Source organism: Petaurus breviceps, unplaced genomic scaffold (assembly GCF_028583685.1).
Source record: "Petaurus breviceps papuanus isolate PSGF00001 unplaced genomic scaffold, PetGlider_PUasm1.0 173, whole genome shotgun sequence".
Taxonomy (NCBI): Eukaryota; Metazoa; Chordata; class Mammalia; order Diprotodontia; family Petauridae; genus Petaurus; species Petaurus breviceps.
In genome coordinates, this window is record NW_027185759.1 from 717,529 (window position 1) to 740,651 (window position 23,123).

Sequence of the window (23,123 nt, forward strand, 5' to 3'; positions counted from 1 at the left end):
CCGGGCCGGGGCCGGGGGGAGGGGAGATCCCCGCCGGCCTCATTGTCCTCACTGAGGGGCACTGAATGGCGTGTCCACACGGCGCTGACACTTTCTACTCAAAGGGCCTCAGTTCAGTTAAACGGCTTTTAACGAGTCCCCAGAAAAGGGAGTGGGCTGCCCTCCGTGGGGGGTCTCCCTGGCCGGACCCGCTTCTTGGGGAGCTCTGAAAGGACCGTCATGGAGGGGGCAGGCGCTCCTGGCACTGGGCACGGCCCGCCAAAGGCTGGGGGGCAGGAGGTGGCGGGACGCCCACTCCCCGTGGGCTGGGGCGGGGTCTTGGTGCCTTTGGTGACATGGGGGTCGTGCTGGAGAAGGGGCCGCGGGCGGGCGGACTCTGGGGCGGGGGGGAGGGCGTGTTAAACCCCAGTGGGGGGCCCAGCCGGTGGTGAGATGGGAGAAAGCGGAGGCCCTTTGAAAGATTCAGAGAAACCTGGGAAGACTGGGGTGAGCTGAGGGCAGGGCAGAGCGCGCAGAACCTGGGGGGGCGGGGCAGTGGGAGGGCCGCGGGCCCGCCCCCACCTGCATCGGCCTTTCCGTTAGTAAGTGTCCCAGGGAGCCCGGCCCGGCCCGGGTCCTTCCATCCTCCCCCAGCCCCAGGCAGCAGGCCTGCCAGGGTGACCCAGGGCCTGCGGGTGTGAGGAGGGGAGGCGCCCGGCAGGAGATCCGCCTGTGCTGTTCAGAGTCTGTGCCGAGGAAGGAGCTTTGTTTGGAAGGCTCCCCGGGCAGTCTCCCTGCCCCGCGGGCCCTTCCAGGCTTTTTCCTGGTGTCTTGCCTTGCCACAGAGACCTCCCCAGGGGGCCTGTTCTCACCTGCGGCTCCTCCCTGACAGCCGTGTCCCCATGCCACAGATGATCGGCCTCCTCGGGCTCTCCACGGGATCTTGTGGTCCCCGAGTCACTTCAGCTGCCCCCTTCTTCTACTTTCATAGCACCTGAAAGACTGCAGGGAGTGCTGCCTGTCTGTTCTGACCGGACCCCTCACCCGCAGGCCCCTGTGTGAGACCGCCTGCCCAGCCCGCTCATCTCCTCCCCCTGGGGCTAGGCTGCCTCACTAAATACCTGTTGGCTCATGAATGGATGACCAAAGTGTTGGGAGGTCGCCTGTGTGGAATCCCATTTTAATTAGCCTAACAGGGCTTCAGATGGCTGGGCTGTTTCCCAGCCGATCAGATTACGAATCCTTGGAAGTATGGCCGTATGGATAGAGGGAAAGAGGGCTTTTTTGTGTATGGCCTGTGCAGCTAAGCTCTCAGTTACTTTGAAATCTATCCTTGTGTTCAGCTTAACCAAAAGATAATTTCAAAAAGAAAGTGGGGTAGTTCTCATTTTGTGTATAAAACTGGTGGGTATTGAATCATTGGCCTTGTTTTCAGTCCTGATCTGCCAGAAAGGCAGTTTGGGGGTGTGCAAGGTCAATGGAACCAGGAACTGGGTTTCTCTTGAGAAATGATGGTGTGGAAGGGACTGGAAGGACAGTGATTTTTGTAGTTAAGTGGGACATCTCTCACAGTCCCTCAGCAAGTAGCGTGGCTGTGTCAGTTCTCTATACCCAGTAGTCCCTGCCCGCCAGCGTGGGTGTGGAAGGGGGTCCCTGTCCCGCTACCCCATAGAATCCCGATGCCCACTTGGGTGGCCATTCCTGAGGGTTGCTGTCAGTAGGACTTGGTGGAGCAGCTTTGAGAAGAGGAGGTGTTTCAGGGGGCTTGGTTTTGTGGGTGAAGGTGGTAGCTCTTCAGAGGCAGAAAGGCAGGGAGGGAGCTCCCTGGGGAGCGCGTGGGAGCCAGCCCCAGCATCAGTGTGCACTGGGCGGTAAGGTGCCAGAGCTGCGGTCACATTCAGGTCTTTGCTTCCTTTTCCCAGACAGGGCCCCAGGGCTGAGGGCACTTTTTTATTGGTTGCTATGGCCAGGAAAGACATTGCCAAGCGGGCAGCCTCTTGGTGGTTGTCTCCTTGGAGGCCAGAGCAGCTCAGCAAAACCAGCCAGGGTTTGGGCTCCAGTAGCAGAGCCTTCGGGAGCCTAGGGTCACCTTCACACTTGAGGCAGGGAGCCTTCTTTAAGCACCCATTGGGTACCGGGCACTCTGCTCAGTGGCTTACACATGTTACCTCATTTGATCCTCCCACCAGTCCAGGCAGGTAGATTGCTTTTATCCCCATTTTACAGATAGAGAACTGAGGCAGGTAACGGCTAAGTGCCTTGCCCAGGGTTCCACAGCGAATGATGTCTGAGGCCAGCTTTGGACTCGAGGCTTCCTGACTCTGGCAGGACATTTGGAGCCTGCTTTCCTGGTGGCGTTTACAGAACTTGTCCCCCAAAACTGGTCTGGTGCCTCAGACCATCTTGTATACCATCCTGGCCTTTCCCTCCCTGTCCCGGCCATCTTCCTTTACTTTTTGTTGCATAAAGGCGGGGGGCATTCCCCCACTGTTGTGTCCATGGATCTTTGCTCTGTTCCTTGACAATCTCATCAGCACTTTTCACCTGTGACCCCTGGGGAAAATTCTCAAAACCAGATCTCTTAAACCTTTCCTTTCAACAAGCACTTTTAAACTGCTGCTCTGTGCTACGGACACATCGACACAAAGATAGCAGTCTTGCAGAAAGCACCTCACCTCCACCATGGGGAACCAGAGGAGGGAGGCAACATTAGCTGGTCCCTGAAGGGCCAGAGCGATGCCCAGCTGAGGAGTGAGAGGGGGCAGTGCTGCAGTGCAGGCTTCTGCCAAAATTCTGAGGTGCTGCCTCTGGGGCCAGTCAGAGGGGCAGCATGAGAAGGACCTGTCTGAGACCTGCCCGGCCAGCTAGGGTGGAGCCCAAAATGAATGCCAAAGGAAGGAGTTTATGGAGATGGATGGGAGAGGGGAGAAACTGAGGGAGGTTGAGAGAGGTGACCAGGCCCACCAGGGGCTGTGTATGGGGAGAGAAGGTTTGGCTTTACAAGAAAGACGTGGCCCTTGGTTGTAAAACCTGGATGATGAGAAAGTTGGCAAAGGGTCTGACAGAAATGGCAGAGTTGAGGAAGAAGATTGCCTTGTAGGGAGAGGGGTTGCCTTTTGGATGGGGAGATGTGGAGCCTGTGGATGTAGCCAGCTGTCTGGTGGAAGGTCATTGTGGCATGAGGCCTCCAGTCATATGTCCATGTGACTGAATCATCAGGACAGGTCAGGATAGAGCCTGGGATAGACCTACACAGAGGAGGGGGCACACACAGGCATCTGGAGAAATGGCCACAAGGGAGGCTGTTGGGTAAGTAGGAGAAAGTTAAGGTAGCCAAGACCCTTAGGTTTTCCTAGCAATTTGACTCTGGGAAGAGAAGTAGAGAATGCTGGCCTAAGGGCATGGCAGGTGGTCCGAGGAACTGGGGGTAATGACTTCTTCCCTCCCCTCTGTCTGCTTCTCCCCCGTCTTCATTTCTCTGCCTCAGGCACAAGCTCCCCTTCCCACACACACACACACACACACACACGCACACACGCACGCGCGCAGGCACACATATTCCTCTTCACCTTCCTGGAGAGAGGCCCCTTTTCCCAGTCCCCCCAGGCTGAAAAGCTCGAGGTCAAGAGGAGCAGTGTCTCCTGTCTGGCTCCTTCAGTCTGTGCAGGAGGAGGAGCCGCAGACTTAGGGTTGAGACTCACCTTTGCATTCTTTCTGTCTTTGTATTGCTTTGGGGACCATGGGAAGTCACTCAATTTCTTGGAGCCCCATTTTCTTCACCTATAACAATGGGGAGTTAGAGTAAATGATCGATAAAGCCCTTACAACCACGTGTCTGTGGCGTATACCTCCAGAGGCAGTCTGTTCTACTTTGGGGCCACTTCCTTTCAAATTGGTGGTGCATTGGAGAGAGTGCAGGGCCTGGAGTCAGGAAGACTCCTCTCCCCAAGTTCAAATCCAGCTGAGTGACCCTGGGCAAGTCACTTCACCCTGTTTGCCTCCCTTTCCTCATCTGTAAAATAGATTGGAGAAGGAAACTGTGAGCCATTCCAAGATCTCTGCCAAGAAAACCCCAAATGGGGTCATTGAAAAACAAGGACTATTGTTTCGAAACTTTTCCTCCTGTCAAACATCCCCCTTGCTCCAATTGTGCCCTCCTCACAATTGTCCTTCACGTGATGAATCTTAACATTGCCCTTCTTTTTCCATCATCTCTCATCCCCCCCCACTCCATTCTGCTTGGGGCTTGGCCGGGCTGAGGAAGCACAGCCTCCCTGCCTGATGGCCAGGTAGGTTTGGGATCCTGTGTCTCTGGAGAGACCGGAGAGCCCGGCCTGTTCAGGTTAGAGAAGTTTAGACCCAAGGAGGTCCCTCGAAGGAGTCCAGGGGTGGAGTTGTTCTTTGGTGAAGGGGCCCGACCTCGCCTCCTTCCCTTCCCTGCCCCAGACCCCATGTGCCTGGTATCCAGCAGCAGCCCAGTGAATGCCTTGGAACACCCCTCTCCATCCTTGTTTGCAACATGGTGTGGAGGGAGGTTCAGATTGAGCTCCCTTTAACTTTTCCGTCCTCCCTCAAATGCAGTCAGCATCCAGGGACCATTGGCTCCAATGAACCAGATCTAGGCTTCTGTTCTCTCCTCGTTCTGCCCCTCATTGCCTGGCTACTGGCACCCTGGGCTCTCCTGAGCCCCCGCAGAGCTCCTGGTCTAGCAGAGAGAGGGGCTTGTGGCAGCTGTGGGGACCCTGGTGAAGGCATCTTTAAATTCTTTATTTTTCTTGTTTTCTATCATGGCTAATGCGGACACATGATTTCACACATATAATTGATATATTGCTTTCTTTCTCAGTGGGTGGGGGAGGGGGAAGTAGAGAATGTGGAACTCAGATTTTTAAAAAAGAACATTAAAAATAAGGAACGAATTTAAAAAGTCAAAAAAGAAAAGGAAGGAGATTCTGGTTCCAGACACGAGTTCAGGAGATGGAATGTGTTGTATCTGAGGAAGAAGCCTGAGGAAACATGAGGAAGGCTGATATTGATGGGCTAAAGAAAAGAGTGTAAAAAACCTGGAAAAGTAGGAAGGGGTGGGGGCTTTGGAGAGCTTGAAATGCTGGTGGAGAACTTCTGTGCGAGGTCAGATTGGAACTGGGCGGGCAGAGGGGAGGAGATGCCACATAGGAGAAAGGCTTTGGGCAGCACCTGTGGTTAGGACAAGGCCTGTAAGGGGTCCTGAGAAGGGAACCAGGAGAGTCAGTGCACTGTTAGGACCAAGGGCCTGCCGTGGACTGGGGCTGGGGAACACGGATGCCACAATGCACCAGCTAAGCGGCGGGGCTTGGAAGCCAGAGCGCCTTCTCCATTATGGGTCTTTCTGTGGGGTACCTTTTTGTCTTCAGTTTCACTCTTTAGTGGTTCTCTGTTGCCTACAGGATAAAATCCAAGCTGGCACTCAGGCCAGTCTTCCCTAATGTTCAGATTTATTTCTCCCTCCTACCAGCGTACCTGGATCTCTACCTTGTTTGACCCACAGTGCTAAGGTGCGCACCCCACCCTATTTCCTCTGAACCTAAGGGATCCTGAGGGCCATCTGCCATGAAACTTTTCCAGTGAGCTCCTTGGAGGAAGGGACTGAGTGACTGTGGGAAGGTGGGAACGGATGAGGGGTTAGGGGAGGGAAAGCTGGGGCAGCAGAATGGAGCCCTGTGGTGGGAGGGAGGCCACAAGGCCAGACTCAGGGCTCTGTCCCTGTTTGCCCATTAAATAGCTGCTGAATGAGAACGTCTTTCTATGAGGCTTGATAGCCTTGGCTGAAGACTGGGGGAAGGGGCAGGGAAAAGACTCCCCAACCCCAAATTGTGCCCCAAAGAAAGGGGGGACCAGAACCTATAGTGCAAAGTAACCCTGTGTTGTCCAGTGACCTCAGACAGGAAGGGAAGTGGTTGGGATGGGAGGGCATCTTTGTATCAAGTTTTCTTGAATCAGTTTGGTGTCCAAGTTACCAAAGAGAGTGAAAAGGGTAGGCCAGGCCAGAAGCCAGTTTTTCCTTCATGAGTAGTTAAAGCTCGGAGGTCTTCACAAGAATTTCAAACTATTAATCACATGAAAGAATGTTTCACATCATTACTAGTAAGATGAAATATAAATGGCCAATGTCAGCACAGTGGGAATGGGAGGCACTCCAAGGCATGTGAATTAGGACGCCTGTTTTGGAAAGCAATTTGGAACTGTGCAAATAAAGTGACACCTGCCCTTTGGCCTTATCTGAGGGGGAGTCGCTAATAAAAAGAAAGACTTCCTGTACACCAGAGACAGAGAACTGGAAATGGAGGTGATGATGGCCATTGGGAGCATCTCACGAGCTCCATGAGAGTAATGGAGCCAATGCAGAGCCAAGAAAACAGGAGGCCAGCCTCGCGAGTGTCAGACAGAGCCTTGTCTTGTGGCTTCGGGCGACCTCTCGCACTTCCTCAGGACTCCAGGTGGCCTCCCAGCCCCCACAGGGCCCCTGGACGGTGGCTCTGGGGCTCAGCTCCCTGCATCTCTCACAACACCAGGCGAATGCCGCCCATGCTGTCCTTGGTGCTTGTTTGTGTAAATGCAGAGTCAGGCTCACCAAGGCCGCGGCTCTTTCTGACCACTTGGAAGAGGTAGTTTGAGGACAAAGATAAGGTCGAGAACTGGGTGCACGGAAGAGGGGCCATGAAAGCTGTGCAAGTTGGGTCAAGGAGGGTTTCTTCCTCTGTTGTTGAGGGACATGATAGAATCCTAGATTTAGCTGAAAGAGACTTGAGGGGCCTCATGGAACTGATGAAGAGCTGGAGGTGACAAGGTTCAGGGACTTGGGCAAGGTTGCACAACGGGCACCCAGGACACTGCTTTGGGTGCCCCCTAGAGGCAGCCAACCCGTCGCGTTTCTCACCATAGCCTGTGTTTTGTTGATCTGGTGTTGAAGACTATGGTTTGTTTTCCATTCTTTTCCAACACCCTGTTGCCCTTGTTGCCAGTGAGATGGACCATTAGACTGAGCCACAGCATTGCATAGCTTGTCATAGTTGGGCTTGAGGTTTGTGGTGTCAGAACAAGGATGGTCAGATCTTGTGGGCACAACAGGAAACTGGGCTCTCTGAAATGAAAGAAAAGGGTAAAACAGCTGTGCCGCTGCACCCACAAGGGGCTTCCCTGCCTTGGCGGCTTGAGCTCCCAGCCTCTTAGAGAACAGATGATGTGCTGAGAAACCTTAGGGAGTGGGAAGGACCGAGCATGGGAACGGTTCCCAAGGTAGATGTCTTTGGTCTGATGCTGGTGGAGGCCGAGCCCACTGGATGCCCATCCCAGGTCTTCTCCGGGGAATCCTGAATTGTCCTCTTCCTTCCGCAGAAGAGGCTTCTCAGGGTGGAAAGCTGCTCTCCCTGATCTCCCAGAGCTGCTTCTCTGGTCATCCTTGGTCTTGGCAGTTTGGAAGCACCATTCTTTTACAATCCACGTGGTTCTCCACAGTGCGGGCTGGCAGGGTGCAGACCAGGAACCGAGGCAGTCTTCTCAGTATGGAATGTTCCTGTGGGGTGTGCTCCTTCCCCTTCTCAAGTTCTGGCCCCTGGAATCGGGGCTATTTTTACCTGTGTGGCTGTCTCTGATAACCGGCGGCTTCTCCTGTAACTTGAGTGTTATGTAATAGCGGGCCAGGAGGAGGGAGTGTCTCTAATGAAATTGGGCTAGAGAGCACCATTGGGCCTGGGACTCAAACAGAAACTGAACTGATGCCAATAGGCTGGACATGGAATCACTAATGAATTCTTCTGAATGCTGCCTTTTGGGGCGACTAGGTGGTGCAATGAATAGAGCACCAGCTCTGGAGTCAGGAGGCCCTGAATGCAGATCCAGCCGCAGACTCTTGGCACACCAGCTGTCTGACCTTGGGCAAGTCACTTAACCCACCTTTCCCCCTCAAAAAAAAAAACATAATGTGTGTGTTGGCAGTGATAGTCAAACTTTATTTTATAGGGTTTTTATATTTTTAACTTCTGTTAGTATCTTTTTTTTAAAAAAATAAGTTTTTACTTCTGTTTTTGCATTTACCAAGTAATTTTAAAAGGGAGCAAAAACCATCTCTGCAGAGCTTAAAATTGTGCCCCAGGCTCTGCCTCCACAGCCCCTGGGCCCTGCCAGGAAGGGAGGCAGTGATGCCATCATGCCTTCTGGGGCTCAGCTTCGAAGGGATCCTCTCAGAGCCTTGGCTCTGGCCTCGGCTGGCTGTGTCCTTGCCTTTTACTCACTTGTGCTTAGGGATGGTGCGCTTCTTAAGCCTTCTGACTTCTCAGCACAGGAAAAGTCCATCACTGTCACGTCCCACAGCCCATTTAGGGGTTCTCTGCTTGGCAGGCTTTGCCTTTGTTTGGAATTCTTTTCTACCCCTCCAAAGTGCTGCCCTGGATATTTGGGTGTAAATGGACCCCCCCCCCCTTTTTGTCATTGACTCAAGAAAAAGTGATTGAAAATAAAATGTCTCCAAAGGGGAATATTGGATTGAGTTTGCTGTAGGGGTACTACATGGATACACATTTCAGAAATATTCTTATTAGCTTTACAGACAATTGAAGATGATCAGTGATGATGAATTTTCAGAAGTGTGATGGAAATTTTGTTGCAAAGATCATTTTTCTGGGTACTGCCTTTGAGATAGTATCCCAAAAGCATAATTATATTTAATTTTCTTCAACATAAAATAAAGTCAATAAAAATATGGTTGGTTCTTTCTTACTTTTTTTTTCTGGAGGGCAGTTGGGGTTAAGTGATTTGCCCAAGGTCACAAGGCTCGCTATCGTGTTAAGTGTCTGAGGCCGAATTTGAACTCAGGTCCTCCTGACTCCAGGGCTGGTGTTCTATTCACCATGCCACCTAGCCAACCTCTTTCTTACATTTCTGTATAGACTGGTATTGTGAAAGGTGACGAGCCTTCCTGTGCTAAGAATTTCTAGTTTTGTGGCTTGCTGTAATGTTAGAGCATTTTTTAATCGTGACTAAGGATTTGAAGAGACTTCATTGCAAAAACATAGAGAATCAAAATGAGTAATGAACTAACCTGCACGGCCTTCAAAGCTCCCCTCTCCCCTCTGGGATTTCTGCAGAAAGGCAGGAGGGGAATCCTGACCAGCATCCCGTCATTGGGAGGATAGAGGAATTGCCTTTACAGATGGAGTGGTGGCATGGCCAGTGCAGGGGGAGTGAACGGTCTCAGGCCCACGTCCTGGGGGCCATCGTAGCTCTTTCCTCCCACATGAGCACACCCTTGAGTAAGGGGTCTATGAATGCGGGCTGTTTGGAGGAGGAGGGGGCTGGAGATAGGAAGACCAGTGGTACATGGGAGAGGTGAGGAGGGCCTGGAACATAGGTGAGATGGCTTTATAAAGGCATGTGTGGTGTTCTTGGAGGAGACACTGGAGAGTGGGCTGCACATCCTTGCCCCCCCAGTTCCTTTTCCAGATAAGGAAACTGAAGCACTGACAGCTGTCAGTGTCTGAGGCTGGATTTGGCCTCAGGTCTCTCCACTCTAGGCCCCCTGCCACGCCTGGCTGCCCTTGTAAAGGTAGATCACAACAAGATTTGGCAGCTGAGAAGTGGGGGGGGCTCGGGGCTAAGGCTGCCTCGAAAGCTGTGCCTAGCAGCTGTTACCACTCTCCTTAGCAGTTGTAATTCTTAGTTACCTGCATGTTAGCCTCGACCTCGGGGAACTCATCATTTGTTTGAAATAAAGGAATTCTAATAGCTCGTGCCTCGGCTCTGTGCCGCCTGTCTCAGGACTTTTCTGGGCCTCAGTTCCCTTACTTGTAAAATGAGGAGATTAAACTAGATGGCCACTGAGGGCCCTCCCTCCCTTTCAGCTTCTTATGTGGGAAGTGCTGGACGGTGAGAGCTTTTCATGATCACAGTTGAGAAAGAGAGAGAGAGGGAGAGAGGAGACAGGAGAGAGGAGGCAGTGTCTCTGAAAGCAGGGCGGGACATTTGAGGAAGCCTGTGCTGCACTAGAGATGGTGCTGGATTTCTCCCACGTTTTGGTGATCCCTTTCTTCATTTCTGGATCATTTCGAGGGTAGACGATTCTGGTTTTTGTTTCTGTTTGAGGCCTCTACTCCATTCCCCCACTGGCTCCACATCAGACAAGCGGTGTTCCTAAAGGACAGCGGGCATGATGCCATGCCCCTCCTCAATCCTCTATGGCTTCCTGTGCTTCAAAGATGAACCAGCAGATCCCAGCCTAGCTGTGGTTCCCACCCATCTTTCCAGGCTTCGTAGAGAATAATCCTTTTCGAGACTCAGCATTTCACTCACAGTCAGCACTTGGGAAGTACCTCCTCTGAGAACAGTGGAGGAGGAGGCTGGCATCTTGTGTTCCCCGGGCTGTCCCCCGTGTCAGCCCTGCCTCGGACAGCCTCCAGCCTCCTGGAGGAGGTCTTTGCCTTCTTCCTCGGATCCTGGACTGGAAACTCCCTGAGGGTGGCACCGTCACCCTGAACACCATTATTTGGGAGGTCTCTGTGGGCCTGTCCCATGCCTGGTTATCACCACTGCAGCCACGTGAGGGGGCAGTGTCGGCTTCCCATGGCGCCTCGGGCTAAGTAATGTCGCTTTGGTAGAGGGAGCCACGTTGAAGAGAAACCCAGTCATGGGGCTTAGCTGGTCCTGCTGGCCTGGCTTTGGGAACGCTGCAGACGTGGCCTTGCAGTCAGCCCCCGCTGTCTCCTTGGGCTAACAGAGGCCTTTCCCTCCGCAGCAAGGTAGCCCTGGCCTCATTTTACTTAGGTGCTGTGAGCTGACTGGCCCGTGGTCATGATGGACTTGGCATCAGAGGCAAGATTGAGATCCCTGACCTCAAGCCTGCTGCTTCTCTCTCAACTCAGTCGAAGGACAGACTGCCCTTTCTTGATTATCGATGAGACCACGGCCACCTCAGCCCCTTGGTGGACTGTTGGACCCTGCTCCAGTCCCAGTCCGATTCTGTTTTCGGCATGAAGGTAGATGCTGCCTCTGGAGACCCCTCCATGGGGAGCCCTTGCTGGGCCTGGGTTTTGTGTTTTGTGTTTTCCAGAGTTTTCCCTGGAGCTCTCGTCTCTCGAGTTGAAATTTGTTGCAGTTGGGAAGAGCAGTTGCTTGTATTTTCTCTGAAGAAACCCGCTTACAGAAGAGTGTTGTAACGTCCGCCTGTCTCTTGTGTTTGGTCGGTGATTTTCTGCTTGATCCTCTCGGATAGGAAAGGATGATTTGTTTGTTTCCTCCAGTGGCTTTTGGTAACAGCATTTCTGCCATTTGGAAATCCACGGAATCACAGGACCTCACAGTTCTCACTAGCTGTAGTCCCACTCCTGCCCCAGAGGAATCCCGCTGACGCACCTGGCCCCAGACGTCTCTGAGGAGGGAGCCTCGGCTCACAGTGAGGGAGGTGTTCCTGGAATCGGACCAGGACTGACCGCGTCTTTGTCCCTTCCACATGATGGCCAGATCATCCCAGGATAACTTCACCTAACTGAAAACACGGTCTGCCTCTTTGCCGCTCTCAGGCAGATGAGTAGCTTGTCAATGCTTGGCAGGTCTCAGAGAGCAGCTCTCCTCTTGAATGACATAAGAACAGTTGGTCTCTCCGTGGTGCTTTCAGCCTTGCCTCACTGATCCTGACAGCCACCTTATTATTAGCTCCATTTTACAGATGAAGGGACTAGAGTAAGTGACTTGCCCAGGTCACACAGCTGGGAAGTGTCTGGGGCTAAATTTGAATTCAGGTCTTTCTGACTCTCAGTCTGGTTGCTCAGTCTGCCGGGCCGCTTGACCTGCCTTTTTACAGCCTCAGTGCTGTGTACGTAGAAAGCACTTAGGTCTGTTGTCTGGGGGGGATTGAAGTTTAAAGGTCATGTTGAGAACCAGCATTGAGTTTTCAGGGGTGGGAAAAGACCCACCATAACTGAACCGCCAAGCCCTTCCTTGCTGGGTGGCCCTGAGTAAGTCCCTTCACTTCCCTCTAGCTTGTTTTCCTCAATTATAAACTGAAGTAGTTAGATCCATTGGCCATGAAGGCCCTTTCTGACTCAGGCTTTAGGGTCCTGGGCAGGGCACTGTCATTAAGCTGCTAGGTTCCAAGCTTTTGTAAACATGTATAAGTCAGTGCCACTTTCCATTTTTCCTGGGCACAAGCCCTTCCTTCCTCGATGCCCTTACTGATAGTAATTCAGGGAAGTACAATAGAGATTTGCCATGAAAGCAGGCTTTTTTCTGGCCCTGCATCAGTCAGGCCATCAGTGAACACCCGTCAGGTGCTTTCCTGTGTGCTTTGTCCTGTGCTAGGCAGTGGGGATATAGAGGCAAAGATCAGGGGCCCTGCGGCCGCTTGATCCACTCAGGTCAGGCAAGGCCTCTCCTAGAAGGGGATTAGCTGGTGTGATAGTAATGGCAATTAAAGATTCCCCTGTATTGGCTTGGTTTTCAAATTGATTGTGTTAAAACCCAGAGTTTGTTAATCCCACCTGTGGGATGGGCTTGTTGATGTGAAAAGAAAGTCCTGAATTGGGAGGAGCTGGTGATGTAGATTTGGAGAGACACTAGAGAGAGGCGGAAGATCTTTTTTTTGGTAGCAGCACCTCGTGGAGAGAGAGAGACTAAGAGAATTGCTGGTGGCCGCTTTGAATTGCCCTGGACTTTTGAGACCTGCCCCCTGAGCTGCCAAGGACTGAGGAGACATGGCTGTTTTGCTGGTACTTTGTCTGTCTGTTTTGATGTTATTTTGCCAGATTTGTCCACTGGTGAAAGACTGTCCTTTTGTTGAAGAAGTCCTGGAACCTGGCTGTTCGCTAAGAAGCCCTGAGACTGTCCTGCAGACAGAGAGTGAATACTGTCCACTGGTGAGGGACAGTACTGTTGTTGCAGGGGTCTGGAGACTGTCCTGCAGACAGAGTGAGTACTGTCCACTGGTGAAGGACAGTGCTGTTGTTGCAGGGGTCTGGGAGCCTTTCTGTTGGTACAGAAGCCCTGAAGAAGGATTTTCTTGTTGTATGTTTACAGAAATCCTGGGAGAGGGCTTTGCTAATGTGTTCAGGGGTTCTAGGACTGTTCTACAGACAGAGGATGAATTCATGAAGGGACTGGCAACGTATCTTATGGCCTTGCTAAGCCTTGTCTCCCCAGGAACTAAGATTGCTGAGAACTTGCCTCGCGTCAAGATGAAGAAAAGACCTCCATTTGGGTATTAAGTGCTGTGTTTAAACTTGATGTAACTCTGGGGTAGATTCAATTGTGATCCAGGGGTGGGGAACTTTTGACCTTATTGTGCTCTGTGATTGACAAATGAAGGTACTTTACCTATGTTTGGAAACTAATCTCCATTTGAGAAGAGGGGTTTTGTGGTGGACTTAATTAAGGTATAGCCTAGGAGTGGAGAAGTATTTAGAACGGAGACTTTGTAATTGATTGAATGATTGGAAGGTCCTGGGGTGGGGTAGTACTTGGAGATTATTTAATCACACTTAGTAAATGCTGTATTTTGAATGATGTCATGTTTTGATCTTCTCTGTTCTTGGTTTGTCACTGAATAAAATAGAGAGCACCTATGCTGGTATTTTGAACCTGGGAAGTTGCCTTCTTTTGGCATTACATTACAGCTGGCAATTCTGGGGCGAGATGGGAGAGCCACTGTTCCTGTTGTGGGTGGAGGCCTGTGCAGAGACAGAAGGGACACTGTCCAGTGTGAGGGGGTAAGCCTGGAAAGTAGAGTGTGATGGGAAATAAAGTCTAGAAGGGGCAGAATTAGAACCGAAAGCTAAGCGTGGCTCTGGAAGACAGAGGCGTTAGGGGAGCCAAGAAGGGTGTGACCTCGGGCTCCTTTTACGTACCTTGCTGGCATGTGAAGGGGCTGTTCCACTGTCCTCTGCTCAGACCAGCCATAGGAGGAGAAAGGCCTTTGTCAGTTGGGCGGTCGCAGGAGGCTTTTCAGGCAGGTGGGGGGCTATAATCCCTGATTGAATCCTCTGAGAGTGAACTGTGTGGTCCTGAAAAGATGCTGTTAGCTTTGGAGGCAGGAGCCTGGAAATCAGGACTGTGGGAATGTCCTTGGACCTCTGGTAAAGGGAGGTCGTTGTACTGGATTGAAGGTCTTGCCCTCTTTTTGTGTCTGGTACTTCTGGAATTTGGTGGAGTCTAAGGACCCAGTCATCCTGGAGTGGAGCTGTCTGGTTGTTGTTTAAACTTGCCACTGGGCCCACGAGACTTTCTGAGGCCCCTTCTTACCTTGTGTGAATCCATGGAGCCAGCCTGAGATGGGAAGGCAGGGCACCCAGCTTGTGATGAGGCGTCTGCAAGCTTTCAGTGGCTGCACCACGGGATCCCGGGCAAACCGCCTCATCCCAGCATGTCCTCCAGCTGCTGCAGCAGCTGCCATCTGTCCTGTTCTTTGGATTGGTAAAAGTGTTATTTGGTTACTAAAGAGGAATGCCAGTCAAAGTAAGTCTAAAGGACTTACTTTCCCACAGCTCTATGGTTGTCCCGTAGTCCTCAGACCCTCAGCCCAGGCCTTTCCCCATGGCCCCAAAATGGAATTTGGGGAAGTAATGGTTAGAAGTAGTGCCAGGAGAGGCCAGTGATGGGGGGTGGTCTAGCACTAAGAAATACTTCTTTATCGACTGGCCGAGTGTCCGTGTCTCCAAGGTGGGACACGCTGGGAGGAGCCCCAGCATCTCAGTTGAAATTCCCCAGTGTGAAGGCAATGAGTGACTCATGGGAAAAGGGACCCAGCAGGTACCAAGTTTCTTGACAAATGAGGAAGAACACGCTGAGGTTGGTCAGGTGACTAAGCAGTTCATTGGCCAAATGCCAAAGGCCCTGGAACGACCATCCAAAGGAAAGGCTGATGGCAGCAGAGGGACGTTGCTGCGCAGCATTGGTGGGGCGGTCTCCTGCTCTGGTGCCTGGTCCTGGCAGCAGGCGACACAGGGTCTTCTGGGGGGAACAGGTTTCAGGTGGAAAGAGCTTGAAGAGAAGAGACTGGGCTTTGTTGAGAAATGGCGTGAGGGCCCTGGAGAATGGCAGAGCAGAGAAGTAGGTGTATGGGCTGCTGGATTGCCAGACTGAAGCCGGGGGAAAGGAGAGTGATGATTGGACGTTTGTCTGAGGTCGAATGAGGAATGATGTGAATTCAGTGAGCATTGGTGTTAAGTGCCCTCTGAGAGCCGGGCTCTATGCTTAGCCCCAAAGAGACAAAAAAAGAGCCAGACCAGCCCCTGCCCCCAAGGAGGTTAGCAGTCTAATAGAGGAAACCACACAGAAATGCCTCTGTAGCTAGTAAGCCCCTACAGGAGATACCAGCCAGTTGCGTGAGGGAGGGACTGAGCCCCAAGGCAGAGATGAGGAGAAGGAGGGCCTGGGCTGAGCCCAGAGAAGCAGATACCTTGGGCTGCTATGGTTCTCACCCACCCCCAACGGCTATTAACATCCTGGTTCTTTCTTTTCAGTTATTTCCTTGGAGTTTTAGTCCCCAACACTTCCATAGTTTTGTTTGTTTGGTTTCAAGTAAAGGTATCAGTCCGATTTTATTTCTGCTAGAGAGAAAAACAGCCACCTTCATTTTGGTCTGTGGACAGATGGGGATGTACAGACATCATCTCCTTTGTCATTTTATAGATAAGAGAATTGAGACCCCTGGTTTTACATGCTGTCATGGAACACTAAACCAGAGTGGGGCAGCAGAGGAGGAAAATATGAACATAAATAAGAACGGACATGAGAGGAAGAGGGCACAACGTGGAACATAGATGGAGACACTTGGCAAAGCATACTTTGAAAGGGGGAATTGAATGTGTGAAATTCAACAGATGTAGAAGAAAACTGAGAGAAAGAATCCAAATCCAAAACATTCTAAGAACACGCACGTTTTGTACAAAGTAACTGGCCCTGAAAGTGAGCCGCCTAGAGAGGCCTGCCATCAAAGCGGGATGAATCAAACAGCTGTTGTGCCAGCTTCTGGGCTAGGTCTCAGGCTGCAAATAGCAGGGATAAAGCCCCTTCCTCATAAAAATTGCCATTCTATCAGGGAAAGCCACCTATGCTTATGTAGGTCTGTCCACAGAAATACAAGAGAATTAGGGAGGGAAGCCACTGGTATTTGGGGAGTCACATGTCTTGGAAGAAAAAAGAGGGATTCTCTGAGGGGGAAGTGACCCTCTGTTCTCCGGGCCTGGCTGCAAGGGTGTTCCTAGCACTGCAGAAGAACTTCATTTCCTAACCATTTTTTTGTGTTCAGCCTTCACTTCATGAGATTTTTAGTTCTGAATTTTCTCCCTCTCCCCCAGACAGTGTGCAGTCTGGTACAGGCCCTCTACATACACACATATTAAGCACATTTTCACATTGGTCATGTTGTAAAGAAGAATTAGAAACGACCGGAGGAACCAGGAGACAGAAGAAACAAAACAAGAGAGAGAGAGCAGCAGTTGGCTTTTCTCTGCCCTCAGACTCCACGGTTCTTTCTCCGGTGTCGATGGCAATGCTGAGAAGTCGGTCCTCACACACAGTGGCCGTTACTGTGTGCACTGCCCTCCTCTGCCTCAGTTCCTGGGAGTCTTTCCAGGGTTTTCTGAAGTCTGCCTGCTCCTCATTCTTACAGCACAGGAGTATCTCAGCACAGTCATATACCACGGCTTGTTCAGCCATCGCCAGGGGATGGGCGTCCTGTCAATACTCTTGTCCGTGTGGGATCTCTTTGGGATGCAACCCTAGAAGCGGTATTGTGGGATCAGAGGGCATTTCTGCCTCCCCACCCAGAGTGGCTCTCATTTGGGGAAAGAGAACGAGGCTGCCTCCCTCGATGCTGATGGCACTAGCTCACATGCCCCTGAGAAGTGGGCGCTGTGAGGAGGCAGAGGCAGTTCATGCCTTAGCCTGCTTTTCCAGACTCTGCCCTTGAGCCTCCTTGATGCCTGATCGCATGGTCTTTGAACAAAGTTCTGGTATAGTTTTAATTGATTGCATGGGAGTGTTGGTGAATTGCACAGTCAGTGCCTACTGGTTCACTTGGGCACAGAAGATACTACCAGACGTAACCTAGGATGCATTGCTAAGATTGTGGACTCTTTGGCAAAATTCTAAGGCCTCGGGACAGTCTTGTTCGCGTTCCTGTTGAAGGCAAAGACTTGAGAAGACAAAAGCAGAAGGGTTCTGGGCCAGCATTTGGATTTGGGGACTATGAAAACTTGTGGCCAGGGGTGATTGTGTTAACCAAGAGGCAGCAGCAGCAGAGTCCGGGGCAGGTATATGGAGTTGGGGAGAGGCCCGTCCTGAGTCCTGTGGGACTGAATTGTGGCCACGACTGAGCCACTCCAGAATGGATGAAAAGGCATTGATTAAGCGTTTCCTGCACGGGGGCCAGACTAAACAGCCAAGATGCCCCTTGTTCTTAAGGAGGCCACAGGAGCTGCAAATCTGATAGGTGGAAAGAAGGACAGGGTCTTGGCGGGCCTGTCCTGGGGCCAGCTGTGTGCTTCAGTGCCCTTCCACTGATACGGTGTTTCTGAGGTGTGGCGTCTGTGGCAGTCCAAAGGACTTGGGTGTTCCCAGCCTTCAGAAGCTGTGGGGTCTTTGGAAAGGGCTCAAGGCTGCAGTGCCCACACATGCACACACACGCATGCTTTCTCGGGCTTCCTCTCAGTCGTGGCCAGTGGCCGGCACTTGGTCTTGGTAGTGGAGATGATGGGCCCCTTAGTGATGTAGGGGGTGAGGAAGGAGGTATGTGGTCCTGGGCTGTCTGCAACAGGGTGGAAGGGGGCTTGGGCAGGCTTCAGCTGAGCTCCTCTGTAATGGAAAACAGAAGAACCAGGATGTGATACGTGACCGTTTCCTTGCCACGATTTTAGACCTTTTTTTAACTGCGTTTTGCCTTTACTCTGCAATCTTGGCTTCCTTGGGCTCAGGTGGGGGTGTTGCTAATTAAAATAGAGAGCCCCTTTAATCTTCTGGTGTCAGAGACAGGACCGGTGTCAGAGACAGGCCCAGTCCCAGGCTTTCCGGCGCTTGTCAAGAGGGCCAGTGGAGCAGGACATAGGACAGTGTGATGAGAGTGGGAGTTTGAAAATCTTTCTGCCACTTAGTAGACCTAGGCATGCCCAACTCTTTGTGACCCCACTTGGGACAGAGAGACACTGCAGCTCGTTTTACAGATGAAACCAAGGCCGGCAGCAGTTAAGTGACTTGCCCAGGGTCACACAGCCAGTAAGTGTCTGGAGTCTGATTTGTACTCAGGTCTTCTGCCTCTAGGTCCTGCACTTTATGCATTGCACCACCTGGCTGCCCCCATGGGGACACACACGAGGTCAGAGCCTAGTTGGGATGATGAATCATTGGTCTGGCTATTTTGGGAAAAGAACATAGCACAGGATTATGGAAGGTCAGAGCTGGAAGGAACCTTGGCGATTATCTCTCTGGTCTAGATCCCTCAGTTTACAAATAAGGAAACAGGTCAGGAGGGGGACAGCTGATCAGGAGCAGAGCCCAGCCTTGGCTCCCAGCTCATTGTCTGCCCTGATCGGCGAGTCTGCACTGACCTCTAGTCTAGTGTGGGGGACAACGCATGGGGAGCCGGGGCAGCACCCGTCCTGCTCATGGCTGGGCTTTCTTCCCTCTGGTGTGCATGGCATCTCCTCACTGCTTTGTTTCACTGACCCAGCCAGGAGTCCAGAGGGTGGGATGGCCAGGGGCTGGGCTGGATCTCAGGAGCAGCTTTGGGTCCCTGCAGCTGGCTTTCTCAAGGTCTTTGGTCTCTCTTTGTGTCTTGTGGACCATCAGCACCTGGGCAATATTCAGCCTCTTTTTCTAGATTCGTAATAACATTTTTAAATATTGCAAAACCTAGGCTTGCTTTTCCTTAACCTTCCTATGATTTAATTGACATGGTCGTCTTATCTTGGTGCTTTTCGTTTTGGATACTGGCATTCAGCAGGCCTCTATTAGATGTTTCCTACATATGGGGTCTTGTGCTGGGAACCTTCCCTGGACGGGCTATGCTGGAGACTGACTAGGACCAGCTGGTGAAGGGCCATAGCCCTGAACAGAGGAGTGGGGAGTGTTTGAGGGACCTGGACCGACCTTCACTTAGACAAAATCAGTTTGGTGGCTGCGAGGAGGCTGAATTACTTAGGGCAGGCCACCCACGCCACTTACGGGAGCACCCAGACACCCGAAAGAGAATGCAGACCCAGAGAGTGGGAGTCTGGGAGGGTCCAGTGGGATGATGTTTGTTCTCACAGTGTCAGAAAGACCAGAGGGAAGGCCATAGGAAGGAGGGAGAAGTAAGTGAAAGAATGCAGCTGGCTGGGACCGGAGCTGGGGGGAGAAGGAAAGGGGGAGAGGTGTTCTTGACAGCCGGGGGCCGGCCAGTGGGGAAGGGAAGTTCAGAGATGGCCTTTCTAAGGGGGCAGTGCAGTCTGGGAGACAGGGTGCTGTGGGTGTCCCGTGCAGGCAAGAAATGGGGCAAGTGCTGCTTGTAGGTGTGGGGCCTGTCTCCCCGGCTTCCTTTCTTCAGTAAATAATGGGAGCAGAGACATTGCTGGGTGCCGCTTTTGGGCCGTGGTCACTGCTTCTGGAACAGAAGGCTGTGTCTGAGCGCCCCCGCGCACAGGAGCAGGTCATCTGCTCTGAATCTGCCCACCATCTTCACAGATTTCAGAGACCTTGGATCCCGGGGTCCTCGTGACCTGCCCCTACCCAGATGGTAGGCCACTTGGGCCCATCTCTCAGATAATGAATCACATAGGCTTCTTGATAAAAATTGCTAAGAATACAGCAGGAAACATGGAAAAAGACAAGAGTGCTTGAAAACCTTGAGAGGCAGGATGGGTGGGATGGGTGTTTGAGATAAATCTGTAGTAATTGTGAGCCTGCCAGAGTGAAGTGGCAGTCTAGGCACTCCAGGGCGCCAGGGGAGGCCCCTCTTACCTGTTTGCAGCATGTGGGTGTTAGAAAGAAAGTGACTTTTCATGTCCACGTTTTCCTTTGTCTTACAGATAACTTTGATTCAGGAATTACCAAAGCCCAAAGATCATATTGTGTAGTGAGAGCTAGACACAAGTCTGCCGGGCTTGAGAAACTAACTGCCTTAGGGCAGGCCTCTTAGAAGAGCCTTACATTGGCCAGCTCAAGGGTTCAATCAGTCAGTAAGCATTTATTAAGCCCCAGCTGAGTGTCATACCAAAGGAGGCAAAAGGTTAGCCCCTATGCTCAAGGAGCTTACAGCCTTATGGGAGATGTGTCATAGGAACTAACTAGCAAAGGGGAGGTCCAGGCTTTAAGGGGGGTTGGGAAAGGCTTCCTGTAGAGAGCAGGATTTTAGGGAAAGCATTCCAGGCCTGGGGGACGCCTAGAGCAACAGCCAGGAAGCTGGGGCACTGGGTTGAAGATTATATTTGGGGGGAGTCAGGTAGAAGAAGGCAGGGAAGAGAGGATGGGGACAGATCGTGAAGATTGAATGCCAACCAGGGGGGTTTATATTTGGTCCTAGACATCATAGCCTCTGGAGTTCATTGAGTAGGGGGTGACATGGTGGCACCTGGACTTTGGGCAGGCAGACACCCCCCATCCCCAGCAGCTAGTGCCCTATCCAGGTGTGAGGAGGCCCGCCCTGGGGGGGGGGGCCGCCTCTTGGAGAGATGCTGTAGAGGTGACATTGACAGGCCTTGGTCACACTTGGATCCGGGATCCAGGGAGAGGCCAGGAAGACTTCCAGGTTAGGTAAGCCTGATGTCTGCGAAGGTAGGAGGAGGGGAGGGTTTAGGGGAGAAGATGATGGTTCTGTTTTAGACTTTTGGAGTTTCATGTGTCTGCTGGATGTCCTCTCTTATATGTCCAAAAGGCAGTTGGAGGTGCAAGAGGGAGGGCAGCAGAGACTGGGGCAGGAAGGTGGACCAGATGGTCATTAAAGCCATGATGAGGACACCCATGGTCAGAGGGCATGTTCTGGAGGAGCAGCGGTCAGAACCAGGAGAGAGAAGGGTGTCCCAAAAACCTGGGGAGGTTTTCCTTCTGGAGAAAGGAAGATTCTAGAGTAAGTAGGAGCCAGAGAACTGGGTTAAGTGATATCCAGTGCCCCAAAGGAGAAAAGGGACCCCCTGGAGACAGCCTTGGAAGGAGACTGCTAGGGCACAGGCACCACCGTGGCTGCTCCCGAGGGCCCCGACGCTCAGAACTAGCTCCTGCAGGCCAGCCTCTGGTCTTGCCTCCTTCGGTACACATCGGCTGACATACGGTAGGAATCTTGTAAAAGCCTCTTGGTGTGAGATTGGAACCGCATGGTGAAAGGCTTCAATGATGACAGAAGGAGGTGCGGGGTCAGGAATGGGGATAGATCAGGAGGGGACATAGTGAGAGAGGGGACCGGGGCGAGGCGTCCCACCTGCAGAGAGAGGCTAGAGCGTGGAGGGGCCACTGAGAGTGTGGGCCCAGAGCCGGGTGGTAGGACAGAGAAGGCCGATAGTTGGCCGGCTTGGCTGGAGTAGAGAGTCCTGTCCAGTCATCCTGGGGAGGAGAGCCGGGTCTGGGACCATCCGAGCTCAGATCCTACCTCAATTTCAGCTGCTGTGAAATGGGCATGAAAGCAGCACCTCTCTTTTCCGGTTGTAGGATCTTCCCTCTGAAGTCGAGATTAGCACAGTGACAGGCACACAGCGACTGCTTATCCGTCGTTCCTTCCTTCGGCCACAAGGAAAGTCGAGGAAGATGAAGATTTTTTTTCTGAATTGTATGTTAAGGTCTTTGAATTTGTCGCTTAGACGATTGACATCTGAAGGAGCAACCTCTTCCTTAGAGTGATGGAAACAGTCCCTTGGGCAGTGTTGACAAGGGCGTCCATTGTGATGGGCAGGATCGATCATTCTCCAAGGAGTTTCCTGGTTATCTTTCACTTTTGGAACGTAAGCTCCCTGCTCGTTCTCTGTTTGGATCCTTAGCTCACTGCTTGGCACACAGGATCACTCAGTCAATCAGCAAACCTTTATTAATCAACTTCTGTATGCCAGACCCCATTCTTTGGGATACGGAGAGTGGCATGGCCTCTGCTCTGGGAGCACAGACATGCTCATGGAGATCAGAGGGATTGTGGGGGGTGAGGTGGGGAAGGCATGAGGGCGGTAGCCCCGACCTGTGGACTCCTGACTGCAGGGATGGACATCTGGCAGAGGCTGGGGGAGAGCGGAGAGCAGCCAGGTCAGAGGGAGGACCCAGGGGACACCTCGAACATGTTGTTAGTGGGTCGGCATCCCACACACTGGAATCTTGCTGTAAGAGACCAAGGTTCTCACATTTGGTACCACACACTGAGTTGGGTGTGTTTTCTTACTGATAGATTTAACGTCACTGCAAAATTGTGTGGATGTCTACCTCCATTTCCCTGCTCAGCTTTTCATATTAAAGCAGTAATTCGTGTTCGTAGTTTTCCAGGTTAATTTTAAAGTTACATTAGAAAACAGAATGATTTGTTAAAGCAAATACTCACCAGACGTTTGGGGGTCAGTCATCTCCAGTTTAGGAGAGATACGTCTGACGATTCTCATCATCTCCCCAAACGTATGTTCCTATTTTCCTGATCTTGACAAGTTGTCCCTGCCTTCCAGATCCATCCTCAGTACGGGTATACTCTTCAGTGATACAGATTGCCACCCTTCTGTGGTTGCCCTTTCAACATGACTCTTGTCCTTGTCCTTCTGTAGAGTTACCACCGAGTGTCCCGCAAGATCCATGCGCTGCGCCCTGGGAGGCTTCTGGGGGCCACCTGCTCTGTCAATCATTTGTTTCTTTGGCATTCTTTCCACCAATTCCCCTTCATCATCCTGTGTCCTTGGTTACTTGGGGAGTTCTCCACGACTTCTTCATCCCCTCTGGGAGCCCTATTGTCTTTACCTTTGTTTCATCACCAAGTGGGGGTGGGGGTCCTGGTCCACGTTTGGCCATTGGCTCCAGAGGAGGGAATGAGGCTGGTGACTCTGCAGAGCCTTCCCTCCCTTAAATCCAGTTCATTTGCAAGATATGGTATCACCTCCCTAATGTCACAGTCCTCTTTGAGAACAGAGGATAAGCACCCCCTCCACCAAGTAGCCAGCTCCCAAACAGTGACCCTCTGAATGTGGACTGGG

The 23,123-nt window shown here is 51.9% G+C and overlaps 1 protein-coding gene across 1 annotated transcript in view; it reads left to right on the top strand.

Annotated features, from left to right (window-relative positions):
* UBE2G1 (ubiquitin conjugating enzyme E2 G1) overlaps positions 1–23,123 on the top strand; it is a 43,663-nt gene that overhangs the window by 1,147 nt on the left and 19,393 nt on the right. The window lies entirely within an intron of this gene.